The sequence below is a fragment of the Suricata suricatta genome, chromosome 11 (genome assembly GCF_006229205.1).
Source record: "Suricata suricatta isolate VVHF042 chromosome 11, meerkat_22Aug2017_6uvM2_HiC, whole genome shotgun sequence".
Taxonomy (NCBI): domain Eukaryota; kingdom Metazoa; phylum Chordata; class Mammalia; order Carnivora; family Herpestidae; genus Suricata; species Suricata suricatta.
The window spans coordinates 53,865,325-53,881,681 of NC_043710.1; the positions used below are offsets into that span (position 1 = coordinate 53,865,325).

Consider the following 16,357-nt stretch of genomic DNA (forward strand, 5'->3'; position numbering starts at 1 on the left):
GTTGTGTTGCAGCAGCACCGCTCTCCCTACCCAGGCCCCAGCCAGCTCCTTTTGAGACCATCTCTTAGGTAGGGCTGATGTTCTGTGCTGACAGCTAGCTCAGAGCCTGGAGCCTGCTTCCGGTTCTGTGTCTCCTTCTCTCTCTGCCCCTCCCCCTCTCATGCTCTGTCTCTCTCTGTATCAAAAATAAATAAAAGATTAAAATTTTTTTTAAATAATGAAATTAAAAAAAAAAAAAAAGGAAATGTCTGTCCTATCTACAAGCCCATGTTCCATGGCAAGATTTGCCACTACTTACCCTGACAGCCTGCCTGTCACCATAAGAATTCCATGCTCTGTACCCCTTTCTAAAAGATATTCCACCATCAAGTAACCCCCACATCCAAACACCCTGATCTTGAGGGTGGTTCTCTTCCTCTGACTCTGGAAGGAATAGGTCAGGAGGCACAGGCAAGCAAGCACCCAGACCTCACCTGGTAGGTTACCCCAGAGGGGCCCAGCAAAGGCCAAACTATGTCGCCATCAGCTAATTCATCATAAAGAAAAGAATAGGAAATGCCTTGCTGGTACATCTCTTGACTTGAAGAATGTAAAAGGCTGAAGGACCAGCGGTTCCAAGAGAACCCCAGTGGAAAAAATACAATCCTTTTCAACTCCTGGGGAATCGGGGATAGGCTGTCCTGTCTCACTCCAAAGGGTTTCTCTGCACTCCTGAGATCAGGGCAAATTAGCTTGCTGGGTGTAATTCCTGGGCCCCCTAAAAGGGACTCACTCTGGACCCAGGCCTCCGCCTCTTCACACAGACCAACCCTTCTAGGTAGCCTAGAATCTGGCCCAGAGCTCTGGTGAGGAACAAGAGAAGGAATGCAAGGGAAACCAAGACTTCCCTGCTTTCTTCAAAAGTGGCTTACTGATATCTGGCCCCCCCCCCCCCAGATCTGCAAGGTCCAGATCAGAAGGATGTGAGCAAAAGGGTTGCCATAATATGGAAGCAGACCTAGGGCCTACAGTCATGTACTGCACATACACACCCAAGCCCACTCCAGCAGCTCATCAGCACCTGCCCCCACTGCTGTATTCACACACCCTGGTCGCTACCAGCTGCCAAAATAAACCTCTTTCACTCCCCGCCACTGCGTACACACCCAGGTCTCACTCAGGAATGGAGAAGCTGTCTTGAGCTGTCTCTACAGCTCAATGTGCAGGCGCACGCTTTCCCCCTCTGAACAAAAACACGCTGACATCTACGCGAGGGGGGGGGGGGAGAAAGCAATCCTTTGCTCTCAAAGGCGCCAACTCCCGGATGTTGGCAAGCTCTGCTCCCAGCGCCAGTTTCTGAGTGTTTACTTGCGCTCCCTCTCCTCTCCCTCCCCTTTAAGGATGGCGCAGGAAAGGGGGAGGGGGGAGACTCCACCGCACCCCCTCGTCCATGTTTGAACAAAAACCCAGAGAAAGAGGGAGGGAGAAAAAGTCTCAGTGCAGGGGGGGGCCTTACCAGACTCCCAAAGCCAAACGTATCTACAGGTTTTAATCCGCCATTAGCATTTAAATCTTGAAAGGAGAGGAGGAAGGGGGGGCTAGTGGAAAGTAACCCCACACACAAAAGAAAAGTTGTTGGTTTTCTTCTCAGTCAGCCTGGCAGGAGCGATCTTCCTGGCTGACAGCCAGAAGTGCGTCACAGCCAGGAGTCTGCTTTCTTTAAAGGCACAGCAAGCTTCCGCGATCTGGGAGCGAGGCGAAAGCAGGGAACTCACGGCAAGGGGGGAGGGGCGGCAGTCGGGTGCAAGGAGGGGAGGGGCGCATTGGAGAGGAGGGGCCCGAAAGCTAGGCCCACAAACGAGAGAACAGGACGCACGGGGGTTGGGGGGGAGGGGGGGCGCCGGAGCTAGCAGGCAAAAAAATCGTGAACGGCAACAGAGGCAAGAGCCAAGGCAAACTGGCATAAAAATACACAAAACACATCTCATGGTGGCCTGCCTGACAAACCTGGTATCACCCGGACACTCCCCCTTCGCTCTCTTAACACAGCAGTGACAGCCGGTCCATCTCTCTGGCCAGCGACGGACTGTCCTGATGATTAGGTCACCCCTGCCTGGCGCGCGGGGCAGAGAGGAAGAGCCGGGAACAGAGCTTTGGAGAGTGAGCAGGACACAGGCCCTTTCACGCAGGCCGCTTCCTGCCGGCTCCAGGGCGGGGCGGCTGTGTCTTTAAGCATACACATGCCGCTCACACACAAAGCGCCGGCCTCCTTTCGCGAGCACCGCCTGCCCTGGGACAAGGCCACCCCCCAAGCCCATTCCCAGAGGGAATCTCTCCAGCCCGTACCTTCTGCGTGGCAAGGCCAGGATGCCGCGCTGTGCCCGCTCCTCCCCCTTGGCCACCCAAACAAGAAGCCTAGGCCGATTGTGGCCTTGGAGTGCAGGCCTGCGCTGTCCTATCCGGGTGGCTGCGTGCTATTGTCGACTGTGGAATGGCCGCCAAAATCCCAGCTGTGCTGCCAGAACCTAATCCCCTGTTCCGCTGAGCATTTGTGGGGAGGGGCCGAGGGGCCAAGGCACGGGACCTAGTACTGCAGGCACTGGCTGGAGCCCCTTCACAGTCACAGGCACTGGGACCCGTGGGCAGAGCCTACAGGCTCTGCCTCTCCTCCATGGCGCATAAGAAAAATGTCGGACTTTTAGAAAACAAAACCACAGCGTTTCCACTGAACAATGACTCTCACCAAGACCGCAAGAGAAACTCACTAGATGGTTATGAGGACGCCCCCCCATCTTTTATTTAGACCAAAGTTATTTATTAAGCACCTACTGTGTGCAAGGCATTGCTACAGGACTGTGTAGGGAGTAGACAAATATGAATTAAACCCAGCTTCTACAATGATCTGGGTTATAATTACGCAGTAAATGTGCCTTGAAAATGATAAGACAGTATGTGCTAACTCCCACAAAAGAATATAAAAATTCCAACTAGTTGAGAGTAGGTTAAAAAAAAATTAAGAAAATGAAGTGATATATCAATTTGAATCTTAGAACACGTGGGTAAAATTTCCCCAGACAGAAGTAGGGGGGTGGGGAAGAAGGGAAAGCAGAAAGGACTTGTGTAAGTAGTCTGGGAACAGACTTAAAGCCTGAGGTGGGGTCAGGGTTAGAGAATCTTGAACTTGAAACCAAAAAACTGAATAAAGATGTGAATGTTTATTTGTTTTTAACACAGAGACGTGGTATGATGAGAACTGAACTTTCAGAAATGATTCTCGTATATTAAAAAAATGAGACTAACAGCAGGGAGACAGGTCAGAGGCTGCCACAACACAAGACAGATGATGAGGCCACAAAGAGAAGGTAAAATGAGGGAAAATAGAAAGAAGAGGAATGAGGCACTGTGAGACAGGATGAAGACAAAGCAATGGTTGGAAACAGAGGGAGAAACTGTAAAGGAGAGGAAAAGTGTGAGGGATGATTGGGAGGACAGAAAGGCCATATATAGAATTATGTGGGGGAGATGACATAAATCATGTTAGAACGAGAGGGAAAAGTATAATAAATAGCTACTGCTTACTGAGTGCATACTACGTGCTACACACGCACTGTTCTGCTGGCCTTGGGTGTATTAACTCATTCAGCTGAAAAACTCCTTTGGTGAAGCAGATAAGGTTACCACTCAACTCTACAGAAAAGGTAGACTGAGCCACAGAGATGAAACAATTGGCCCAAGATCAGGCGCCTAGTGAAAAGCAGAACTCTATACCACTTGCTGGTGTATGACCCTGGCAAGTAACCTCTGAGCCTCAGTATCCCTATTTGTAAAACAGAAATAAAGATATCTATTTTACAACAAAAATATACACACACACACAAAAAATCTACTTCATAAGGTTATAATGAGGATTAATTCAATAACATCTATAAGATGCCCAACACTGGCTAGCGCATAAGGCCCAAGGTGGTACTTAACAAAGGTTAATTCCAGATGGGCATTTTGGCACCTTGTCACCAAGGTGTCCATGCAGAAGTTGGCTCTTTGTCAGGGAACTAGTAAGGGTGCTCCTCCCTGGAGGGGAGCATGGATCCTTAGTATGCCTGCTTTCCATCCGTCAGTCTGCCTCTCTAGATCTTACTTTAAGGTCCAGCTCAAATTTCAACACCTCAAATACTCCTTAACAGGTATCAGTGGTTATCTGAAGGAGGAGTCAAATGGGAGGGTCTTTCTACACTACAGGTTTCTTTCATATTAGAACTTATTTTTAATAAACATGTATTCCACTGGTAATCAGAAAAATGTGTCTACATTCTGCGTTTGGTACTTGTACTGCCTTAACTGTAGAAGCATGGAAATCTTATCCTCACATCTAGAATGTAAATTCCTCGAGGACATAACTAATTCCATCTCTCTCTCTCTATGATCCCCACAGTATCTAGCACACTAGGGGTCCATGTATCTGTTCCACTGTAATACATCTGGATGACAGGTTTCCAAATTTAACCTTCTGGGCACCAGAGAATGACTGTGGTGAGTGATGGAGGTCTGATCAAGGCCCACTGCTGCAGAGACTCCCATCACCCTGCTTCTCCCGGCCCTGTAGCAGTATTGCTTGCAGTCTGTGGTTGGCAACTGCTTTGGTAGAAAGGAAAGTTCTTATTCAAAGGACCAGGAAGCCAAGCCAAAGCAAGATCCAAAGCTTTTATAGAAAAGCCAAGTGGCAAACATAATTCAATGACTGGCACAATCAACACTCCAGAAAATGTATGAGGTGAAAATAGGAGGCAGGCCTGCTAAAACTGTCCCGGCCACATCTGGCACTGTGCTAACCCTGAAGCTCCCTAGCACATGAAAGAGTTGATACTGCATCTCAAAAGAATAGAAGAGATTTCCCCCACTCCCACTCCCTCTATATTCCAGGCAACAGCTTCCAGCTGTGCAGCCTCAGAGGGCTGAACTCTTCTATGGGACCTCTCTGCCAAAATTGCCAAGCTTCTGGGCCTGCTCTTTAGGACAGCCAAGGAAGCCAGGCCAGTTTCTCCAGCTTCTCCCCGCCCCCACCACAGGGCTGCCACTCCCCTCCTGTGTCCCCACCCTCCTCTGGACCTAGCCAGGCAACAGGTAGGCCATATGGCTCCTGCCTGATTCCACAGCCCCTGTTCAGTCTTCAAAAGACCAAGATAGGAATGGTAAAACCATTTTTAAAAGAAAGGAGACAGGAAGGAAGGAAAACGATACGTGACTAACACAAGATTCAGGACAGCATTCAGGTAGAGGTTGGTGATGAGGATGGGTATGGAGCACACAGGATGTTTCAAAGGGTCTGGTAATGTCACATCTCCTGAAGCTGGGTGGCAGGGGCATGGGTGTTTTATTACTTTTGTTTAAAATGTAAACATCACAGTTTTTAATGTATATTACCATTTTAAAGGAAAGACTGAAAGACAGCAATTCTGCTGAGATGACCCAGGGTAGGATGGCTCTAATACCAATAATTCACCTGGCATTCATGGCCCTCCATGACCTGGATGGAGTTTTACCTTCTACTAGAGTTATTTATTCCCTTACCCAAACCCTCCACCTTGCCAGACTGGTCTTCTCACTGTCCTCTGAACCTCCTAACTCAGCCTTCTAGCCTGGAAGAGAAGCTTTCACTGTAGAAAGCTGTAGACCAGGGCCCAGTGAGAACCTCTCAGTCCTTCCAGGCCCCCTCACTAGGAAAGTTGGCATGGGAAAACTCTTATTGGTGCACTGCCCTGTGTAATGCCTTCTAGTCTTTCCTCTGCCTCTTGATGTCCTAGCATAATAAATACCTAAAGACTATCATTATTGTTGTTGCTGTTACTGTTGTAAATAATAGCTAACATTTAATGAGCGCTGAGTATGCACCAGGCACAATGCTAAACACGTCCCTGCTTTATTTTGCTTAATCCTCACAATAACCCAATGACACAATAACAAATACTATGATTACCCATCTCTATTTTACAGAAAAGGAAACTGAGAAAGATGAAAAAACTTGCCTAAGGTCACAAAGTTGGTTAAGTGTCAGAGCCAAAATTTGAGTCCAAATGGGTTTCTCCAGAGCCCATCCTCTTATAGGGTCACCTCATCTAGTAGGTTTTATTTGTCTTCAAGATGAAGAAATCTGAGTCTCAGGAATTAAGTGACTTAGTCACATAAGTAGCAAATTATCTCTGTGGTCTCTACATTATTCTTCAATTCTCTTAAATAAACAATCATTGAATAAATAGAAGCTAGCACATAGCACATTCTCAGAGGCTCAAAGAAGCCTTGTGTCTCTATACCTCCTCATAAAAATCAACTCTTCAATCAAATCAAACAGTACTAATTTTATTATTTTTAATGTTTTTATTTATTTTTGAGAGCATGCACGAGCGGGGGAGTGGCAGAGTGAAGAGACACACAGAATCCAAAGCAGCCTCCAGGCTCCGCTGTCACACAGAGCCAGATGCAGGGCTCAAACTCATGGACTGCAAGATCATGACCTGAGCCAAAGTTGGATGCTTAACCGACTGAGCCACCCAGGCATCCCTCAAAGCAGTTCTAATTTTAAAAGTAACCACTAAAGAACTTTTTTATGAAGATGCAAGAGTTTTACAAACATTAAAGGACCAAAACTCCTCTGAAGAGACAAGAATAAAAGAATTTTCAATTGGAAGGGATGTTGTAATCTCAAGGGTGAGAAGCCACAGAGAAAGAAGGCTGGGGGAAACACCATTGGCTGGAGGGAAGGACTGCTGTTTCAGAACCCTGACCTGGAGCTTATTTACCAGGCCTCACCTTCCCTCTCCAGAGGGTAGTGCTGAGTAATGAGGCAGTGTCGGTAAGCCTGCAACTTCCAGGGGAGAAAAGCAGAGGGCAAATCAAAACCCGGAGAGGATTCATTATAACCTCCAAGAGGCCCTAATTCAGTTCTCCCTCAAGATCTTTTCTACAAAACAACTAAGAACCTGTTCACCCTGTTTCATTGTCACAGAGGAGTAAATGGATCTATCCCTACAGGCAAGATATCTAACACAATGTTTGTGCACAAACACAGAACTGATGACGAGAATGGTAAAAGAACTGGAAGGAAGAACAGTTTCAATGTAAAGATTTGCAACTACTCCCGGAGGCAGTCACACCAATGGTAAAAACACACTAGATTTGATATTAGAAGACCCTGGAGGTTAAGTTCTTGATGGACTACCTACTAAATTTATGGCTTTAGGCTTGGGTCTCAGTGAAAGGAGGTTATTGGTATTAGATAGATCATATCTAAAGCACCTCCAAAAATTTCTCATGATTCTTTCTGCAGAACACCATTCTCAAATAAAAAACAACAAAAATCTTTGTAATAGAACTAATCTCAGAATCTGGTCAAAACTTCACTAGTTAGGACTTCCTTTCCAAAAAAAGCAAAACCCCTAGAAGCAAGCACTTTGTTACCCTACTGGGTTCCATCCCCAAAGGAAGGCGCATGTGGGTGCTTAACTAATTTGGATGACAGAAGGTGGTCCTTGAAAACTGGTAGCACCAATATTTCATGGGGGCACAAAGTGACTGGAGCTATACTCAAGGCATTTACAAGCTTTTGTAAATAAAAGCCACAGAGAACAGTGCAATTTATAATTACATTGATCTAAAATGCCTAAATAAAAATAGCTTTCAATACTTGGTCAACAAATCACAGAATCTCAAATGTCAGAGACCTTAAAGGTCATCTAGTTCCAGCTTACATTCATACTAAAATACATGTGACGACTCTGCTGAGGATTTGCTACCTCCTGCCTGAGACAGAAATTTTACAACCTATTTGTATGTCTGAGCAAAGTCTGCTAATTTGAGACAACTTATGATTTCAGAACATAAGCCTGGAGAATAAGGATTCTGCCCAGGATCTGGTTTGTTTCAAGTAGGCCTTAAGTAACTAAAAAACCCAGATGACACCTCTCTCTTCTTCTCCCGCTCCTCCCACCCCCTCTGCTTTATCTTCCATGTCCCCACCTCCTACACAGCTCTGAATCTCCTGTCTTTCTGGTTCCAGATCTACTTCTATCACACCAAGATGCCTTTAACCATCCTGAGAAACGAACAAACACAAATATTAGTAAGGGCTGGATTTCTAAATAGAATGCTAGATTGCTTCAAAACCCAAACTTGTTAATATGCTCCTAGTAAGTAAAATAAATGGGAATGGTGTCTAACGTGGCCATGATTTAAAAAAAAAAAAGACAATAAACCTAACACTTTAACAGACTTTAAGAATGTAAGGAAGTTTTGGGCACCTGGGTGGCTCAGGCAGTTAAGAGTCCAACTTCGGCTCAGGTCATGATCTCACAATCTGTGGGTTTGAGCCCCACATCGGGCTCTGTGCTGATAGCTCAGAGACTGCTTCAGATTCTGTGTCTCCCTCTCTCTCTGCCCCTCTCTCACTCACTCTCTGTCTCTCTCTCAAAATAAAATGAAGACATAAAAAAGCTTAAAAAATGGTAATAATGTAAGGAAGGCTATGTCTCACATCTCAATTCATCCCCCCTCCAAAGAACTCTAAAAAGCAAAAAGGTTTATTCCCATTTTAGAGACTAGAAGAAAATACCTGCTTCAAGGTCAACCTGCAAGGTTGCAGAGCCAGAACTCAAGTCCTCTAAATCCATGGCTCTCTCCAGCACACCTCAACTACAACCTATGCTTTTCTTTTTTCTTTTTTTTTTTAATAGTTTATTGCCAAGTTGGTTTCCGTATAACACTCAGTGCTCATCCCCACAAGTGCCCCCCCATGATCATCACCTTCTTTCCCCTTTTCCCCTTCCTCTTTAGCCCTCAGTTTGTTTTCAGTACTCAAGAGTCTCTCGTGCTTTGCCTCCCTCCCTCTCCTTAACCTCCCCCCCCCTTTCCCCTTCCCATGATCCCCTTTTAAGTTTTTCCTGTTAGACCTATGAGTGAAAGCATATGGTATCTATCCTTCTCTGCCTGACTTATTTCTCCTAGCATGACAACCTATGCTTTTCTTATCAGTATAGTCCTTTATGTGTACAAAGCACTCACACATTCCTTGATCAAATGGTTTGCACCACAACTAACTCATGGTATGGGCAAGTCTTGGGTGTCATTTTCTCCATTTTTAAAGATGCTAAGTAACTTGAGCATTATTAGATAAAGTAACATCCCCATGAATCTGGCATCACTGAGAAGGATGAGAATTCCTCATCAGCAATTTTCCTAAAACTGAAATCCTCCCCATTCCTGCCGCTTTATGACCAAATTTTTAAAGCAAACAAAAACAACAAAACAGAAAACACTATTTGCAATACAAATTCTAAAAAATATGTAAGATGCGTTACTCCTTATTTGGAATTAATGAAATTTAATCAGGAATATTCAACCATAAACATGAAATAAACACCTGTAAATACTGTGTTGGAGAATCAAACATGAACTAGACAGGCTTACAATCCTGTGGAGAAAGAAACATATCTATAACTCACCTTAATACAAGGTGAAAGAACACAGACTTGGGCAGTGCCAACATGAAGGTGAGAGAACACCGGGAAGTCTAGACTGGTAGGAAACACACCAGAAAGGCAGTGTGCTGAGCAGGTTTACCCGTGTGCGCTTTTTAAAAAAATGAATCTGACACGACATGGAGTCCAGAGGCAGAACGGTGAAGTGGCATTGCAGCGGCAGAGACAAAAGTGCTGCTGCTAGGGCAGGGGTAGCAGAAATGAAAAAGAACAGTGTAATTTGAAGGGCATTGTGGAGGTAGACCCAAAGCTCTTAGGAACAGGGGTGTGGGAAGGAAAAGACCTAGGATTCTTGCTTTACTGAAAAGACTTCAGAACAGGAACACAGGAGAAGTTACTGTTTTAGAGGACACGTGACGGCCTGATTAACTCAGGATGGATGACTAGAAAAGCTTTACCAAGGAAGTAACATTTAAGCCCAATACTTAAAGTATGAGTAGGATGAGTACGGTTTCACCAAAAGAGAAGAAAAAAGAGCATTCTAGGCAGAGAAAACAGCTTGTGCAAAGACAGAGCTTATTACATTTGAGCAATGGCATGCAGTTTTAGGAAGGTGTAGCAGATGATGAGGATAAGTAGTACTGAACTGTGAGGCACTTACATCATACTAAGGAATTCAGATTTTTATCCTGTAGGTGATAGGAAACGATCAAGATTTCTAAAGGGATGGGGTAAAGGGGAATAACATAGATCAAATCTATGTTCCAGTCTGTATCCCATACAGGCTATAATGGTAAGAAACAAGAGGAAGGCAACATAGCACAGTGGCTAAGAGCATGGAGTCTGGAGTTAGACTGCCTAATTTAAATATCCTGGCTCTAGAGCTTATTAGCTGTGGAATCTTAGGCAGGTTATTTAACCTCTCTGTGTTCCCAGTTTCCCATCTGTAAAACAGGAATAGTAATAGTACTTTCTCAGAGGGTCATTGTATGGAATGAACAAAACAGTACTTGTAAAGCACTCAGCATAATATCTAGCACAGCAAATAAATGCTACCTGCTATTAGAGGCTGAAATTCTACTACTAGAAAATTCTACCTACATATGGTTTTAGCATTGTCCATACTCTTCCTTCTACCCAAAGCTTTCTTTTCCTGCGTCTTCATCTACTCAATTCTAACTTATCCTTCATATTTCAGCTCAAATGTTACTTCTTCACATAAATTCTCCCTAACCACCTAGTTCCTAGTTCCCAGTTTCATACTAGGTCAAGTTCCTACCATGCATAGCACCATAGCACTTTCCTTCACAGCACTCAGTTTCTAATTATGCCTTTTTGCATTTCATTAATTCCTTTCTCCTACCATCATATGTTCCATGAAATCACAGTGTGCTTACACTGAATTCTTAGAACTTAGCACAATTACTGGCACATAGAAGGTACTTGATAAGCATTTCTTAAATGAATGAAAGGTATCAAAATATATTTTAGGGGCACCTGGGTGGCTCAGTACGTTCGGTGTCTGACTTTGGCTCAGGTCATGATCTCACAGTTCGTGGGTTCAAGCCCCGCATCTGGTTCTGTGCTGACAGCTCTGAGCCTGGAGCCTGTTTCAGATTCTGTTTCTCCCTCTCTCTCTGCTCCTCTACCACTTGTGCTCTGTCTCTCTGTGTCTCAAAAAATAAAATAAACTAGAAAAAAAAATATATATATTTAAAAAGTGAAGCCTCTTCAGACTCAGTCTTCACACAGAATGCAAGATACAGAGGGGCACCTGGGTGAGTTCAAGCCCCAAGTAGGGCTCTGCACTGTCCAGAGCCTGAATGAGATACTACCTCCCTCCCTTTCTCTGCTCCTCCCTGCTCGCTCTCTCTCCTCTCAAAAATAAACTTTAAAAAAAAAAAAGAGCCCATGACACAGACAAAAGTAGATGGTCTGAAGTAAAGGATGTTTGGAGCCCTGTCCCCCTTGCTTCCACCTGGTTCCTGAGGCTGTCCTGTAATTTTTTTTTTCTCATTGTTCTGTAATCCTATTAAGCTTTGCAGAATTTAGTGCAAAACCACTGTTTGTTCCAAGCAGGTAGGGATACATGTCTGAAGTAAAGCAGTGATTAAAAATAGAGGAAGCAGGGGCACTTGAGTGGCTCAGTTGATTAAGTGTCTGACCCTCGATTTCTGCTCAGGTCATAATCTCGCAGTTTGTGGAATGAGCCCCAAGTTGGGCTCTGTGCTGACAGTATGTCACCTGCTTGGGATTCTCTCTCCCTCTCCCTCCCTCCCTCCCTCCCTCTCTCTCTCTCTCTCTCTCTCTCTCTCTCTGCCCCTCCTGCATGTGTGTGGGCACTCTATTATTTTTAATTAAAAAGAAATAAAAATAAATTTAAAAAAAGAGGAAGCATTAGTTTGAGAACTACTTATGACAGGCCCTGATAATCAACTTCAAGTGAAGAAAAGAAAAAAGAAAATTCCAGAAGCACCTCTAATTTCCTAGCTTGAGTGAGCAGATGAGGATGTGTGCCAAAAAAGAATGCAAAAGTAGTAACTTCATTAGTTGAGCACTACTATCAACCCTATCAGACAAGTGCTATTAATACTCTCTTTCATAGAAGTTTCAAGATGTTAAGCAACCTGTCCAAGATCATGATGTTAACAAGTAGCATAATTAAGATTCAAACCCAGGTCAGGGCACCTGGGTGGCTGAGCTGGTTAAGGGTCTGACTTCAGCTCAGGTCATGTGAGGTCTCACGGTTTGTGAGGTTGAGCCCCACATCAGGCTCTTTGCTGTCAGTGCAGAACCCCCTTCAAATCTCCTCTGTCACCCCTCTCTCTGTCCCTCCCCTGCTTGCCCATGCTCGCTCTATCAAAATTAAATAAAACTAAAAAGAATTCAAACCCAGGTCTACTTCACTCCAAAGTTCACAATCCAAACCATCGTGCTATCTGGCAGGTGGTTTGAAAAGTTGGTTTTAGACATGAGGAATCTACTGGAATACAATTAGGAAAATCTAGTAGCTGGTGAAAAATATGAGTTGGGGCTAAATATAGAGATTTGGGTCACTTTTAGAACAGTGTGACATAATCAGAAGAGGGCTTGCTTATTAGGCCTGTAAAGAAGTGATGCATACATTTGCTACTGAAATGTATTAATCTTCTACCAAAGTCTCTGTCTTGCACAGACCTGGGGGGCACCCACATTGACAGGAAGTGACAGACTGAGTAAAATTTCAAATCTCTGAGGATTCCTTTTAGACATTTATATTATTTTCATTTGGGGAAATTTTAACAGAAAGCCAAGGACCACAGCAATATCAATTTAAAAGGAAGGCAATACAGGTGGTTAAAAGAATGGATTTGGGGATCAAACTTCTTCATTTTCTCTCCTTATATCAGGTTCACATCATCTCCTGCTTGGGATCCTACCTCCTTCACTAAAAAATGACTAGCATTTGTGTACAGCTTTTTACCACTGACTATGTCCCATCTACAAAATATTTCACATGATCCTCACAACTGCTCTGCAAAGTAAACATTGTTTCCATTTTATCAAAGAGGAATGAAGTTCAGAACAGTACTTTGCCTAAGGTCACAAAACTACAAAATAGAGGACCACAATGCAACTCTGATCTTCTGGCTCCAAATCTGAAGCTCTTTGCAGCAGATTTTCCCCAAGATAACCATGAACCAACAGAGTACCCCCATCCCTATGTACACTTTCCCTGTATTTAAAAAAAACAGCAGGGAGATAATGACATGAAAGGGCTAATGGGATGCTGGTCAGTTCTGTTTCTTGAAATAGCACTAGTTACACAAGTGTGTTCACTTTGTGAAAACCCATGAGCTACATTACTTTATGCATTTTTCTGTATATATGTTATACTTTAATTAAAAAGCAAACAGTAGGCAAAATTAAGACTAATCAAAATCAGGAGCACCAAGTTGGGTGCCTCAGGGCTCCATATATATTTACCTGGCTTCTCAAGAAGCAGGTACATGTAGGGCATCTATCAGTTAAGTAAGGATGCACAAAATCCTTGCACACTCAAATAGGTTCACTCACTTGTCCCTACCCATAATGTCTAGGTGATATGAGTGATTCTGATGAGGTTAGGAGCAAGGAAGCCCAGAAAGGGGTCCATAATTGGGGGGGGGGGAACCTTGGCACTGAAAAGTGGAACTATCAGGGGCACCTGGATGGCTCACTTGGTTAAGCCTCCAACTTTGGCTCAGACGATAATCTCCTGATTCATAAATTTGACCCTGACCTGCGTCAGGCTCTGTGCCTGCTTTGGATTCTATGCCTCCCTCTTTCTGCCCCTCCCCCACTTGTTTTTTACCTCTCAAAAGTAAATTTTTTAAAAAAATTTGGGGGGGGGGGGCGCCTGGGTGGCTCAGTTGGTTAAGCTTCCGGCTTCGGCTCAGGTCATGATCTCATGGTTCGTGGGTTTGAGCCCCACGTCGGGCTCTGTGCTGACAGTTAGCTCAGAGCCTGGAGTCTGTTTCAGATTCTGTGTCTCCCTCGCTCTCTGACCCTCCCCTGCTCACGCTGTCTCTGTCTCTCAAAAATAAATTAAAAACATTAAAAAAAAATTTTTTAAGTGGAACTATACAATCAATAATAAGAAATCTCAATTTCAGAGAAAATGAAAATGTGAAAAAAAAGAGCCAAAAATTGAAAGATGTCACCAACTATAAATGCATTCTAATTTCAGAGTGTTAAAATGTAAAAACAGCAGCAAAGCATTTAAAAATAAATAAAATACAGGAGTGTCTAGGGGCTTAATCAGTTGAGTGGCCAACTCTTGATTTTGGCTCAGGTCATGATCTCATGGTTCACGGGATTTGGCCCCACATCAGGCTCTGGGCTGTCACTGGAGCCTGCATGAGATTCTCCCTCTCCCTCTTTCTCACTCCACTTTTTCTGTCTCTCTCTCGCACCTGTGCACGTGCATGCAAAATAAAAAAATAAATAAAAATGTTCTAATCTCAAGAGGTGGCTCAATTGTGGAATCATAGACTCCTGGAGTGTTAGGGCTAGAAAGGACCTTAGAGATCACTGTCTCTGGTAGAAGCTCTTCATTTTAGAGATGCAGAGACTGGGTCCCTGTTTAACATTTGTTGAGTGACCGTATTAAATTAAAGCTCACACATCAAGAAATTGAGACTATAACTAAAAGTTGGTTCCTTGACTTCTGGGACTCTTTGCACTACCCAGATACCTTAAACCCAGGAGATTTACATGTTAACTGTATTTATTACTTTCATAATTCTCTGCTTTATTAACTCACTAAAAAAATTAAAAGCACCTCTTAAAAATCAATTATGATGAAAAAATAGGATACTTCACCTCTTGCTTGATACAAGTTTATTTTCCTTGTTCTCTAAAACCAATGAAGCAATACAAAGTTAGATTTAAAAACAAAATTAGTAGGGCATCTGGGTGGCTCAGCTGGTTCAGCATCCAATTCTGGATTTTGGCTCAGGTCACGTTCTCACCATTGTGAGACTGGGCCCTGCATTGGACTCCATGCCCAGTATGGATCCCTTAAGAATTCTTTGTTGTTGTTTTGTTTAAACTTCTGCTCTGCAAAAATACTTTTTTTTTTTTAAGTTTATTTATTTTTAGGTGTGGTGGGGAGGACACTGGATCCAAAGCAGGCTCCACACTGACAGGACAGACCCCTATTGCAGGACTCAAACCCACAAACCGTGAGATCATGACCTGAGCCAAAGTCAGACACTTAACCAACTCAGCCACCCAGGCGCCCAGATTCTCTTAAGAATTCTGCAAAATAAAAGATGCTCTCCCTTCTCTGCTTCTTTTATTTCTGCTTTTTTCTTTCTTTCTTTTTTTAATGTTTGTTTATTTTTGAGAGACAGAGAAAGAGAGACAGAGCACAAGGGGGAGGGGCAGAGAGAGAGAGGGAGACATAGAATCCAAAGCAGGGTCCAGGCTCTGAGCTGTCAGCACAGAGGCGGATGTAGGGCTCAAACCTACAAACCTGCCAAGATCATGACCTGAGCTGAAGTCAGACACTTAACCAACTGAGCCACCCAGACTCCCACTGTTCTGTTTTCTTAATGTTTACTTGAGAGAGAGAGAGAGAGAGAGAGAACGAACACATGCACGCAAGCAGGAGAGGGACAGAGAGAGACACATGCAGAATCGGAAGCAGGCTCCAGGCGGTCAGCACAGAACCCGACGTAGGGCTGGAACTCACAAACTACGAGATCATGATCTGAGCTGAAGTCAGACACTTAACCAATTGAGCCACCCAGGCGCCCCTATTTCTGCTTAAGATTCTTTTTCTCTCTTTCCCTCTGCCTTCTCCCCACTTGTGCTCGCTCTCTCAAAACAAACAAAAACCCACAAAATTCGTATTCTCTCAGCCCCTTTTTGTTCTCTAGGCCCTCCCACAAGATAAGAAATGTTAACAAAATTTTCCATGCCCACAACACATAAGCACAAATATATTTTTATATTTAAGAGGATTCTTTTTATTATTCTCTATTTTTAAAAAAACTAGGTTTACACTTTAACATTGCTCTGCATCTTGTTTTTCTCACTTAATAATTTATCATGAACATCCCCCCACCCATGTCAGCAAATAAAATTTCAACTCACACTTTTTTTTTAACTTTTTAAAAAATGTTTTTTATTTATTTTTGAGAGACAGAGAGAGACAGCGCGAGCAGGGGAGGGTCAGAGAGAGAGAGAGACACAGAATCTGAAGCAGGCTCCAGGCTCTGAGCTAGCTGTCAGCACAGAGCCCAACACGGGGCTCGAACCCAGGAACCATGAGATCATGACCTGAGCCGAACCCAGTCACTTAACCGGCTGAGCCACCCAGGCACCCAACTCACACTTTGAAAAATCTGTATAATAGTTGATATAAAGGATATAACATAATGTAT

At 43.9% G+C, this 16,357-nt stretch overlaps 1 protein-coding gene across 13 annotated transcripts in view; it reads right to left on the bottom strand.

Annotated features, from left to right (window-relative positions):
• NUMA1 (nuclear mitotic apparatus protein 1) overlaps nt 1-16,357 on the bottom strand; it is a 72,757-nt gene that overhangs the window by 38,142 nt on the left and 18,258 nt on the right. For 5 of the 13 annotated variants that reach the window (XM_029914542.1, XM_029914541.1, XM_029914547.1 and 2 more), the window contains exon 1: nt 1,987-2,183. The exons of 4 other annotated variants lie outside the window; for them this stretch is intronic. The gene's annotated coding sequence lies outside the window, so the exon portion shown is untranslated. Of the gene's footprint in view, nt 1-1,495; nt 1,729-1,986; nt 2,184-2,325; nt 2,421-16,357 lie in introns of those variants that run through there. 4 more of the 13 variants (XM_029914543.1, XM_029914536.1, XM_029914539.1 and 1 more) reach the window with 3 other exon arrangements.